We start from the raw sequence: 12,386 nt of genomic DNA, 5'->3' as shown, positions 1-12,386 counted from the left end.
GCGGGGGGGGGGGGGGGATGGGGGAGGGGAGAGGGGGGAGGAGGGCGGGGCGGGGAGGGGAGAGCCCGGCGCCCGCCGGAGTTTTTCACACGCACGGCCCGACTCCGCCCCCGGCCCGCCCGCCCTGCCCACAGCCGCTGCCAATCCCTGGGGCTCGCTCTGCCCTGGTGCCCACCCCTCTCTCCCAACTGGGAGCCAGGGTCCAAGCGCCTCTTCCGGTTTCGTTCCTCCGCCTGGCCTCCGTCAGCCCTCTGGGGCTGCCCTGAGCGCCTTGACCCGGGGATGAGGTCTCCGGACTTGGAGCACCCAGGACTGGGGCCAGGGCACCGGGGAAGGGGGGGATTTGCTGAGTGTCCCCCTCTCAGTCAAGCTCTCCCAGACTTCTGGGTCTGACGCTGGATCCCAGCACCTGGCACCCCAGGAGCTAATATGCACAGACGGGCCCCGTTGGTCCTTTTTGCCTTTAGAGTTCTTGACAGCCGCAGTCCTGGCAGGGCTGTCCCTCTGTCCAATGGGACTTATCACTTACCTTCAGGTAAGTAAGGGCTTCCCTGGTGCCTCAGGCAATGAAGACTCTGCCTGCGATGCAGGAAACCCAGGTTCAATCTGAGTCAGGAAGATCCCCTGGAGAAGGGAATGGCTACCCGCGCCAGTATTCTTGCCTGAGAAATCCCATAGACAGAGGAATGGTGGGCTACAGTCTATAGGGTCGCAAAGAGTTGGACTCTACAGAGACTAACACACTTGCACACAGGTAAGTAAAGATAATCATCGCTCCCACTTCCTACCCCGAGGAGTAATTCAGTATCTCCTTTTGGAATAAAACCCTGCGAGCCGACTGAGGATTGCCCAAGAAGGCTTATGGAATACCTCGTGCTAGGCCAGCTTTCATTTTAGAGAAGGGGAAGCTGACACCCAGAAAGGATACTGGATTGGCACAGTCTCATAGGGAGTTAGCAGCAAGCCACGATGAAGACCTAGGCCAATGGCCACCACCATCCCTGCCCCATCGGACTTCAGGGATCAAAGGAAAACTGGGATGGGATCAAGTACCCAATCTGGCCCCCTTCCAGTGCTACTTCCTCCTGAAGGCTGTGAGGAGAGGAGATGGTCACCAAATTGGGGAGGTCTGTGGCCTCTGCCGTCTGGGGGTCCTGGCAGAGGACTCCTGAGGGGTAGTGCAAAATGGGGATGTGTTTCTGCTGAATGCTCTCTGATGATTGGTCAAAAGTGACTACCACTTTTTAAGTCCTAGGCTTTGAGCCTGGGCCCTTTCCCTAGAGAGAGAGACTGAGTGGTTAAGAATAGGAAAAATTTCTTTCTGGAAGACATAGGCCTGAGATCTGCCATCCCACATCAGCCGGCATCCAGCCTGCAGCACAAGATCTCTCACGACTCCACAGGGCTTGGACTTGGGAAGGAGAAGAGAAACACCAGGCCCATCAGGACAGGGACCTGGCAGAGGGCCTCCCAACTCTTTGCTCCCTCTGTCTTCTCTGCCAGGGCATGCAGATTTCCTGGGCCCATGTGCTCTATAAGACTAAATCTGCTGCGTGTTGAAGGGGTGCAAAAAGCGATGGATCCGGAGCAAAGTCTCCTGGATCCAGAGACTACAGGCTTTCAGAAGCAGCAGCAACCTGCCTGGCTCCATAATCCACCTGTGTAATAAGAATACAGGCATGCAGGGAGGAGTCCATGCAGTAGCAGGGCAGGAGCTATGCTGAAGAACTATGTTTTAGAGGATTAGAGAGAATGAGGCTAAAGGAACCAGGGGAGTATATGTAGTTAAGAGGCTTCAACAAAACTTGACTGATCATCTCTTCTGTGCAAACAACAGCCGATTCTCTGGGCACAAAAGATGAATGAAATGCAGTCCCACCCCTCAGGGAGCTCACTCTCCCTGGGGCAGTAAGTGACCAGTTCCTGGGCTGGAGGGCTGAGGTCAGAGCTGTGGCCGCCTGGAGGGGTTGTTCTGCTACTTGAGCGCAGGGTTACAGGATGAGAGGACAGTGGAGGGGAGGAAATGCTTTTGTGTTTTTCCAGCAGGGATAATATCAAGTGCAAAGTGCAAGGGTAGAGAATCTGGCCACACAGCTCTGTGAGGCCAGGGCTTAGAGTGGGGCTGGAGGTGACTTCACGAAGGGAGCAGGTGCTGGGTTCTGAAGAGCCTTCTACATGCACCAGGGCTAATGATCCAGGACCCTCTCCTGACAAAAGGAGGCAACCTAGAACATTTCAGAAGAAAGCGGAATCACCTGGTCTGTGATTTAGGATAAGCCCTCAGGTAGTCAAGTGGAGGACTGATGGTGGGGTTGAACTGGGAGATAAGAACCCCAGTTTGGAGGCCGAATCTGGTGAAACATCATGAGGAGTAGGAGCAGAGAGGAGGGGAGACAGGAGACAGGGTCACAGAACTTTGTGCCTAGAAGATAAGGGATCAGAGAGTGTCCAGGTTGGAACCACTGGTGTGATAAGCCAAGCTGGGAGCTTCTTAGGGACACCTTGATTCCTAGAACCTCCTGTGTACCCTTAGGCAAGTGACTTAAACTTTCTGAGCTGAGTTTTGCAATCTGTAAGTAAAGATACTAAAATTAATGTGTGTGGTTGTGGTGCATATTAAAGATAATGTATGCCAAGGCACAGGGTTTGGCTCATAACAGGAACTCAGTACAGAGTAGATGTAATTACCTTCGTCCATTCAGCTAACATTGATTGAGCATCTGCTGTGTGCCAGGGTCGGTGGTGGATCCTTGGGATCTAAATCTCATTGCCCATTCTCTGGCTGCTATCCAAAAGTCTACAAGCAATAAATGCTGGAGAGGGTGTGGAGAAAAGGGAACCCTCTTACACTGTTGGTGGGAATGCAAACTAGTACAGCCGTTATGGAGAACAGTGTGGAGATTCCTTGAAAAACTGGAAATAGAACTGCCATATGACCAAGCAATCCCACTTCTGGGCATACACACCAAGGAAACCAGAACTGAAAGAGACACATGCACCCCAATGTTCATTGCAGCACTGTTTATAATAGCCAGGACATGGAAGCAACCTAGATGCCCATCAGCAGACAAATGGATAAGGAAGCTATGGTACATATACACCATGGAATATTACTCAGCCATTAAAAAGAATTCATTTGAATCAGTTCTAATGAGATGGATGAAACTGGAGCCCATTATACAGAGTGAAGTAAGCCAGAAAGATAAAGACCAATACAGTATATTAACGCATATATATGGAATTTAAAAAGATGGTAACGATAACCCTGTATGCAAGACAGAAAAAGAGACACAGATGTACAGAACAGACTTTGGGACTCTGTGGGAGAAGGCGAGGGTGGGATGTTCTGAGAGAACAGCATTGAAACAAGTATACTATCAAGGGTGAAACAGATCACCAGCCCAGGGTGGATGCATGAGACAAGTGTTCAGGGCTGGTGCTCTGGGAAGACCCAGAAGGATGGGATGGGGAGGGAGGTGGGAGGGGGGATCGGGATGGGGAACACATGTAAATCCATGGCTGATTCATGTCAATGTAAGGCAAAAACCACTACAATATTGTAAAGTAATTAGCCTCCAACTAATAAAAATCAATGGAAAAAAAAAAAAAAAATCTCATTGCCCATTCTCATGCAGGTCAGTGTCCAGGGGGAGAGAGGTGTGCAGAGGAAGAGAAGCACAGCGAGGTGATCGGGGCTGGGGCCCAGGAGAGTCAGGAACACCTTCACAGAGGGGAGGGGACAGCTGAAATGACGCAGAGTCAGCTACTGCTCAGAGACTGTCCTGTCGCCCCCACCCTCTGACATGGGGTTGCATTTCAGAATCTTTGAAATCTTCAGTTTTGACTGCAAAGCCTTGCTCCTTGGAGTTGGGTGGGGGGAATGGGCTGTAGATGGGTGTCTCTATGGAGTCTGAATAGCAGATGGAGCCTTGGCAGCCCCAGGGAAGGTCACAAGCGTAGGGACAGGTAGGAGGGGAAGCCAGGTGAGAGTGACCATGGGCTGCAGGTGGAGTTTGCTAGCCTGTGTGCATGTGTGGGGCTCACCCTGATTTTTCTGCTCCCTTTCTCTGTTCTTTGGAAAGTTGCCTCCAAGTCCTCTGATGTCCCCACCCTTCTCCCATGCCGATTTTCTTTCCATCCATCTCTCAACAAGCCGAGCTTAGTAGAGGACTGCCTGGGTCCTCCACTAGGGAGTGACCCCCACCCTACCACCACATCAAGTAAGACCTCGGGCTGTAAAGCCACATAGACATGACCTTGGGCAGTTATTCACATCTCTGGCTTGCCCGTCTGTAACATGAAGATGGTAATGGTCCCTCTCTCATGGGGCTGTTGTGAGATGTAAACCCGCGCCCAATCAATGCTTTCTTCCCTTTTCCTCAGTCCAATAACTGTCTCCTTGCAGAGAGTCAGACAAGACTCAGCTGGGGGTTTCCCCTGGCACCCCAGCCCCGGGGGCCCCTCTTCTGCAGACGCCTCTGCTCTGCTAACCTGAAGGGTCTGCGGTTTTCCTGGGAGGCTCTGGCAGCCCCAGCACGGCAGGCTGGGAGGCCCGGGCAGCATGACAGCGGGGCCCAGGGGCAGCCCAGTTCACTCCTTGCCTGATCCAGCGAAAAGCTGCTGCCCTGCAGGTAGGACAGGCATCCCTGCGCCCTGAGGACCGAGTGCGGAAGCTGGAAACAGCTCTCCCTCACAGACTGTGTGGGCAGCTTCTGAAAAACCAAAGTTCAAGCCCGCCGCACTTTTTCCTGGGAGGCGCAGCATCCAGCCGGGGAGAGCTCAGCCAGCAGAGAAACCCCCTTCCTGCACCACTGCTGCGGGCTCTCCCCCCTCTGACCCCCCACCCCCACCCCGCACACGGGCAGGCAGTCTCCCGAAGCACTGCAGGAACCCTTGGCGGGCCCTGACCTGACTCTGCCCCTAAGGTGCAGGAGTCATTTCCTTTATCTGGGCCTCAGTTTTCCTCCTCTGCAAAATGGGAATAAAGCAAATGCTTGCGTCTCAGGAGGCTTCTATGAGTATGAATGTAGAAGTGCTTAGTTAACTGTAAGGAGATCTGCATGTGTGTAGATCATTAGTGTTTGGCCAAAGGGCCCTTCTTAGGATTCTAGGAGACAAGTAATGACAAGAGAACTGAGAGAGTAAGTAAGAACAGAGAGAAGCTCTCCCGAGGGGCATGTATGTCCCTGGCAGGGAAAAGAGTGGCAGCAGCGACCTGAGCCCACAGACTGAACCCCTGTGGCCTTGCTCCTTAGGCTGCACCAGTCGGCTGGAAAAGCAGGATGTGGCTGGACTCAGCCAATTCTTACTCCTCCTCTACATAAACCCAGGCCAAATGTTTTCCAGTGATCTGTGAAGAGTGGGGATGAGTAGGAGAAAAATATCATTTACCTGATTCCGTTATGAGTGTGGTAGAAGGCCTGGGAGTTTCCACTTTACCACCACACCAAACATCACATCCTCTCTTCACTGTTTGTGCCAAATGTACAGACACATTTGTACTTGTGTGTGTGTACACATACATACTGCACTACCACTCCAGACTTCAGATGGGCTAACAGCTGCATCCCTAGAGGGTTCTAGGACAGGGTGGGCACATAAACAGAGCCAGCCAATCATAGTCCTGTTGACCCTAGCAACCATCAGACCAATTAGAATCCCACCCCTGTATCCAGCATTACCTCCCAAACATTCCACACACACACACACACAGCCTTCAGGTTGCTGCATTGCCACGGCAACAAAACCACCACATAGAGCCAAGAAAATGGGAAAGGCGATGAGACCGGACAGTCACTGGGATGAGGATGCAGGCAGCACAGGCTGGAGTTAGGACATTGAGTAGGGGAGAAGGACGGGGAGGAGAAAGAGCTGGCTCACCGAGACTTTCCAAGCCCATTGTTTTAGCCACGGGCCTCCGTTTCCTCATCTATAGATGAGGGTCAAATGCTCCTGCGTGTATTATATTATATTATATTATGTGCTCAGAGCATATAATTACTTTTCAACTAGTTAATAGGGATGGGAACTGTAGGTTACGTTTTTAGAAACACCTGAAGAAATGAGAGATCTGGGTAAAAAGAGACTTGATAGGTCCCCAGAAAGACCTAAAATCAAGTCCTAAAATTCAGCTCATGAATTCACTGTGAGTTGGAACTCATTTCAACTTGAGAACACTTACAGCACAGATGCTGATTTCGGCCGTGGCCAGGCAGACTTTGAGGGGCCTGCAGCGCGTCTTGGTGGAGACGACCGGAAAGGTCCAGGAGACCCGCGAAGTGGGCCTGAGACAGGTGCTGGGACGGATGGCAGACTGCCTGCAGAGACCGCTCCAGCCAACGAGAAAGCTGAGGCTTCGACCCTTGGGCCCCACTGGCGTTTTGCTTCCACATCTCAGACTCCTCCCTTCCGTCAGCTGCCAGCGTGATCACAGTTAAGAGTGAGGAGCAGACAGTGCCCTCCTCTGCCCAGCGTCATGATAGCTCCCCAACAGAGGGCCTTCGGGCCCCCAAGACCTCCTTCAGAGCTTGGTGAAAACTGAACTCCCTTCCTAGAGTCACATATGCACAGTATTTTTCTTTCATTCTGGGGGACCCTGGGCCTCTTTCAAGCTCATTCAGGGAGTCGCTTGTGGAGGCCTGGCCTACGAGGCCCCTAGGTGACCCGGCCTCTGCCTCCCCCGCCAGTTCATCCTGACCTCCCCCACTGGTGTATGCCTGGCCACATCAATCTGCATGTAGTTCTCTTGCACATCTGCTGTATTTCACTGTGACTTTGCTTATGTTGTCCTCACCAGCAGGAGAGGCTTCCTCCTGGTGTCTGGTTAACGCCTCTTCGTTCCTCAAAGCCCAGCTCAGGAGTCACACCTTCGATGCTGTCCAGACAGGCTCAATCACTCCGCAGCCTGAATCAGTTCTGCTTCCTCTGCACACTTCTCTCCCCAAGGGCCTCCTGATACACGGGGACTCTGTGTCTGTCTTCCTTACTATGCTATGAGCTTCCTAAGGCCAGACACCACATCTGTAGCCTTTGTATTCCCAGGATTTAGCGTTTAGTAGGTCTGGAGAACCAAAAGGGTGGGACTGAATTGGCAGAGGAAACGGAGCGGACAAAAGAGGTGAAGAACAAGTCAGGAGCCTTGAGCAGAGAGGGCATCAAGAAGGAAGGAGGCATCAAGAGGAGCCTGGCAGTCGAGCTGGTGAAGGACTGAAAATTATCGTTGAATTTGGCAACTAGGAGGCAAACAGTCCCACTTCTCCCAGGGCTCACCCAGCTCTAGACTGAAAAGTCCCGGGCAGATGGAGGTGGTCAGTCGCTCAACATTGGTGACCTTGATGAGGGCAGTTCTGCAGGTGGGGGTGGACAGAAGCTTCATGTGAGGAGCCAAGGAGTGATGGAGGCAGGGAAGGGAGATTGGGGTGCTGTGACTGCTGAGTTGTTAGGCTGTGCTGAGAGGAGAGAGCAGGCAAGAACCTGGGGGCTCCCCGGCCCCGCCACTTCGGACAGACAGCAGACAAAGCTGTCAGGAGCACAGTGGGCATCTGGGTGACTTCTTCCCAAAGGGCTCCACCCCCGCCGCCTCGGTCACCCGACTGCTCCTCCGGCCACTCTGGTCCCCGCAGCAGCAGCTGCGGCCTCTGGCCTCTGTGTATTTTGTCCACTGAGCACGGCGGATTCCGCTTGGACGGCTTGGGGGTCCTCTCTTCTTTTGAGTTGTGAAAGTCTTCTTTGAATCTGTCCAACTCATTAGATCCTGAACTTCTCGAAGGCAGGGACCATGTCCTCCCCGCTGCCTCCCCTTTCCTGCCTTCAGTAAACACTAATTAAGTGCTGTCTCTCCAGCGGTCACGATGATGGCTAGAGTTGCTGCTCTTAGGTGTCTCCCAGTCTGGGTTCAGGAGACCTGAACGTGGAGAATTTTATAACCTGGAGCCAGCAGAGAGCTCAGAGAGTCTGTAAAAACCCACACTGTTATATGCCAATGCTGACTCGGGATGTGTGTGTGTGTGTATGTGGTGGAGACTGCATGGTTCTAAAGAGAGACTCTACAAATGAACATATTCAAGTGGAGTCAATCAGCTGGATTCAAGTCTTATCTGTGTGATGTGGCAAATTATTCTCCACTCTGTGTCTCGTTTCTTGGCCTGTGAAATGGGGACTATATAGTACCTTTCTCCTAGGGGCACAGTGAGGGTTTAATGGGGAATGTATATAAATAACTTGCCACAGTGCTTGGAACAGAATAAGAGGACGATTAGTGTTAACTCTTATTGTTTTTGAGAGAGACGGTGAGAGAAGCATTCGTGAGACTCTCAAAGGGTTCTTGGTCCAGAAAAGACCAAGAGTCGGGGGCCCAGTGGATGAGACTGACTTGCATGCTGACTGCAGGACACGCATGACAGGTGCCAGAGGGGCGCTGCGGGCACCTCCAACTTCCGTTCTGCGTCTCCCAAGCACCAGGTGGCTCGGGACCCTGCTCTGAACAGTGGTTCAGAAGTAAAGATTGTTGAACGGCCCCCTCGTGGCCATTGAGTTCAGGCTGGAACAACATATGAGGTGAGACCAGAACTCCGTTTCTCCCAGTTGGACGAATTAAAGGGAGGGGAAAAAAAGAAGAAGAAGAAGAGGGCCTTTGCTCCTGATCACATTAAAAAGCAATCGCCTGCACGGCAATTAGGCCCCCGTAAATTACAGAGCCTGCCTCTGTCAGCCGGCTCGGCGCTATCTCATTAGCCAGGGTGCCAGAGACGCTACACGCCCTGCCGGGAGCCGCCCCGTTGCCAAGCGCCTGCTCCATAATTAGACACAGAGTCCCGGCCTCGTCGAGGCGCCCACCCGCCCCTCCTGAGGGCAGGTGCAGGGCACGGGCGGGCCCGGCTGCCAGCCCTGCTCAGGGGAAGGGAGGTCAGAGCACAGGTTTGAGCAGAGAGTCCCAGCCCGGCCGTGACCTTGGGAGGAGATCTGGGAAGTCCTCGGGGGAAGGAAGTGAAAGGGCAGGGACAAGGGCAGGGACCCCGCCTTCTGCCCACCTGGACGCCCAGTACCGGGGGCAGTGGGCCAGACGGGCCTCCCGGGAGACTCTGGGTTAGAGGGAAACTCCAGAAAGTGGGGAAGTGGGGAGGTCTTTGCTCCAGGTTGGTCTGAGAGCATTTAAGCACCCAAGCCACCCAGCATGCATGCGCATACACACACACACACACAGAGGTTCTCAGTCACCCGGGGGCTGGTGGGGATGGTACCTGGGGCTGGGAGGGGACTCGGGGCTGGGGAAAAATGGCCCCCTGAAGCCCCTGTAGCCAGAATTGCAGTAAGGGTTGGGGCGGCAGACAGGTGCCCAAGATGGAAATATAACAAGATGTGTGTAGGAGAAATCATTCTCCAAGCCTCTCAGGGCAGAGGTGAGCACCCCTAATGGTCAGGGGTGCTCCAGTGACAGTGGGGTTGTGCTTTGCCGAGTGGAGGACACAGACCCCCTGGGAAGGCAGGCGGGGCCTGGGCTGGTCCCAGCAGCCCTCTGCCCGCCCCCAGGCAGCCTCTCTTCTAGATCCGCTTTGCACAGGTGAAGGGAGGTCCCGGGGAGGTGCCAGGTGACCGGCCTGCCCGCGGGTCTCCAGCCAACCACGACCGCCCGCTGAAGGAGGCAGAGGACACTGCGGGATGCCTGCAGCACTCGTCATACGCGGCGGACCAGGTCCGGAGAGAGGATGAAGCAAGAGAGGGGAGACTGGAGGGCAGGCAGCAGCCTGGGGCCTGCAGACGGCAGCGCCGGGCCCCTCCGAGTTCCCTCGTGTGCCCCCTCCCCAGCCCAAGCGGCTTGGGCCTGGATGGGCACTGTTCCGACCTCCAGCTCCAGCAGCCCCATCCTGATGGAGAAGGGGAGCGCCGCAGAGAAAACATGGCAAACGGGCAAGACAGCCAGAGACAGGGAGACCCAGGCCAGAGCCCCCGAGGGCAGGTGTGGATGGATGTGGACGCCGTCTGGCATCCATCAGTGAGGCATTTCGTCTTAACGGGGCGGCGGGAGTGGTGGCCGGTGCCCAGCCAGAGCTCAGGAACTACCTCTGCTGAGAGAAGAGGGCTCGGACCTGGGCCTTGCCCTCCCCCAGGCGGTTCTGCCGGCTCTGACCGGCCCAGGCCGCGCCTGCTGCCTCCCCGGGCCCCCCAGTCCCGGCCGGGAGGACAGGAGGATGCGGACGGCCTCAGAGGGTGACTCACACTGCTGGTCTCCGAGGCTGGCAGAGCCTGGAGCAACGCCAGGCGGGCTGGGCTCCTCCCAGTGCCCGCTCCGAGCCCCAGCTCATCAGCAGCCCTGCGCCAGGCCGGGGCCGGGGCCCCCCTCCCACCGCGGCCCAAAGGAACCAAGGTTCCCAGCCCAGCCTGTCCCGCCAGGCCCACTGGGAGCCCTTTGCCACCACACCTTGGGAGCCCAGCCCAGGGACCATTGTTCCCTGGAGCCACGGCTCATTTTCCTGGGGGCTCCTCCCAGGCCAGCTTCCCCTTTTCCTGCAGCCAGGGAGGGGTTGGGGCTCCCGAGTGGCCAGGTGTGGCCTGAGGAGTGGGAAGGAGCCAGGCAGACAGCAGGGGTCAGCGGGGTCAGGAGCCAGAAGCGATCCGGACGGGCCCCGGCGTGGGGGCACGCCTGGAGGAGCGAGGAGGAAGTGGGAGGTTATACTCACAGTCCCCTTTGCTCTGGGGGGAGCCCATGACCAGAGTGGTGAAGACTGCCAGGGCCTCCCAGAAACACATCTGGTCTGCGTGAGGGAGCAGATAAGACTGCTCAGCTCAGACACCCCTGAGTGATCAGTGAGGTTCAGGGCCCCGACATCTGCATGAACAAGCCTGTCTGGTCAAAGCACATCTGGCCGTGTCGGGTCCCCACAGGTGAAAGTGGGCCTGAGAGGCCAGGCAGTGATGATAAGTCTCTGCGTGAACAGGTGCGACCAACTACAATACCTGAATACTCCAGGCTGCCCCAGAGCAGACCCGAGTGCCAAATGACCTGGCAAGAGAGGCCTGTTTTGGGGAGCCAGCTTCTCCACGTGACAGCCCGGCCTCACAGGTGGGCATCTGGTAGTGCCCGCTGTGGCAAGGGGAAGGGGGCATTGTGACCCGTCCAGATCCCAGGCCTGCTGTTTGCAGCAGGGAGCTGGCCCCTGGCCCCTCAGGGATGGTAACACCACTATGCGTTTCGTTCCTTCCGCAGGACCCCAGCCATTCATGAACTCATGGCTCCTCTTTTTGTTAAATATCTGGGGACTGAACCTGTATTTACTGTATTTACCTTGTATTTACCCTGTATTTACTCCTGGAGGGAGGGCAATGGAGCAGGCGTCACCTAGGAGCCCGCCGCCACCGGCTGGGTGTGGGGGAGGGCCAGGGAGGGGGGCCTGCTGTCTTTTCTTGGGTCGTTGTTGTTGTTCAGCCCCTCAGTCGTGGCTCTTTGCGACCCCATGGACTGCAATGCGCCAGACTTCCCTGTCCTTCACCATCTCTCGGAGCTTGCTCAAACTCATGTCCATTGAGTCGGTGATGCCATCCAGCCATCTCATCCTCTGTCGTCCCCTTCTCCTCCTGCCATCAATCTTTCCCAGCATCAGGGTCTTTTCCAATGAGTCAGCTCTTCGCATCAGGGGACCTAAGTATTGGAGCTTCAGCATCATCCTTCCCATGAATATCTGCTTGGGCACCGGAGGGTCGCTCAGGCCGCGGGTGTGCCCCCGGGCAACTGTCTCCCGCCTCCTTCTGGCTCAGGCTGGGAGGGACAGAAAGGGGACTCTGTCCCCAGGGACTGTCCCTAGGAGTGTGAGAGTCGAGTAGATAAGGGACCTCAGCCAGAAGCTGTTAGAAACCCAAACCTCTCCCTCTAGATAAGAAGGCCCCCGGATCCTGCCCTGGACCCAGTGGGTGGGAGGCTTCTGGGGGGAGGAGCCTCCCTGTGGGAAGCGGTCAACCTGCTTTTCTCTGGAAGGGGATGGGAAGAGGAAAGGGGGACTGGGGAGCCCCTCAGAGGAATGAAAGCGGGTGGCTCCTCAACAACGGGCTGGGCCACCTCCCCGCAAAGGACTCAGACCTGAGACTCTGTGAGAATCCAGGAACTTGGTGATTTCCCTGCATTAGGCACTGGAACGCTCCCTGGCATGATTAGCCATAAATCTCGAAACCGAAAACACCAGGGAAGCCCTAAGGGCTCAGAGGGCGAAGAATCTGCCTGCAATGCAGGAGACCCAGGTTCGATCCCTGGGTTGGGAAGATCCCGTGGAGAACGGAATGGCTACCCACTCCAGAATTCTTGCCTGGAGAATCCCATAGATGGAGGAGCCTGGCGGGCTGCAATCCATGGAGTTGTAAAAGAGTCAGAATCAGACACGACTGAGCGACTTCACTTT

Source organism: Muntiacus reevesi, chromosome 5 (genome assembly GCF_963930625.1).
Source record: "Muntiacus reevesi chromosome 5, mMunRee1.1, whole genome shotgun sequence".
Lineage (NCBI taxonomy): Eukaryota > Metazoa > Chordata > Mammalia > Artiodactyla > Cervidae > Muntiacus > Muntiacus reevesi.
This window is presented reverse-complemented; position numbering follows the sequence as displayed.